The following is a 575-nucleotide window of genomic DNA, read 5'->3' as shown; positions in this document are numbered from 1 at the left end:
ATACTATTAACGGGAGAAGGGCACTTCAGGGGCAATCAGATCTCAGCAGCCCCAACCCTGTATCCACCCCTGCTTATGAGTATGTTTTAAATTTTATATTTAGGGACAAAGCTGTATTATATAATTAAATACTTAAAAACTAAATTTATGACCATGAATGAATAGAACTCCAGAACAAAATGTCCAGATTAGATTAGATTAGATTCATGTTTGAAAGCAGCTTGCATTAATAGAAAATTAGGAAACCCAAAACAAAATTATTTTGATATGGATTTTCATTCATTCGTTCATTCATTGCAATATAAAAATCTTTTGCAATTGATGTACTTTTCTTGTTTTTGTGTGTGTGTGTTTTTGTTTGTCTTGCCATTAATCCCAGGCAGGTAAAGTGTATATTTTAAAGCCCATTATCCTGCACAACACATGGGAGGTGAAGCTGTATCGTACCTCTGGTATGTCTGAGAGAAGCAGGATGCCCTTTGGGTCTGTCCAGCAGTTCAAAAATTAACACACAATGAAGTGCCACTATTCAACAGCCATAAAAAAAAAAGCCCACTGGGCCTGATCTCAGTAAA

Source organism: Hippoglossus hippoglossus, chromosome 15 (assembly GCF_009819705.1).
Source record: "Hippoglossus hippoglossus isolate fHipHip1 chromosome 15, fHipHip1.pri, whole genome shotgun sequence".
NCBI lineage: Eukaryota > Metazoa > Chordata > Actinopteri > Pleuronectiformes > Pleuronectidae > Hippoglossus > Hippoglossus hippoglossus.
This window is presented reverse-complemented; position numbering follows the sequence as displayed.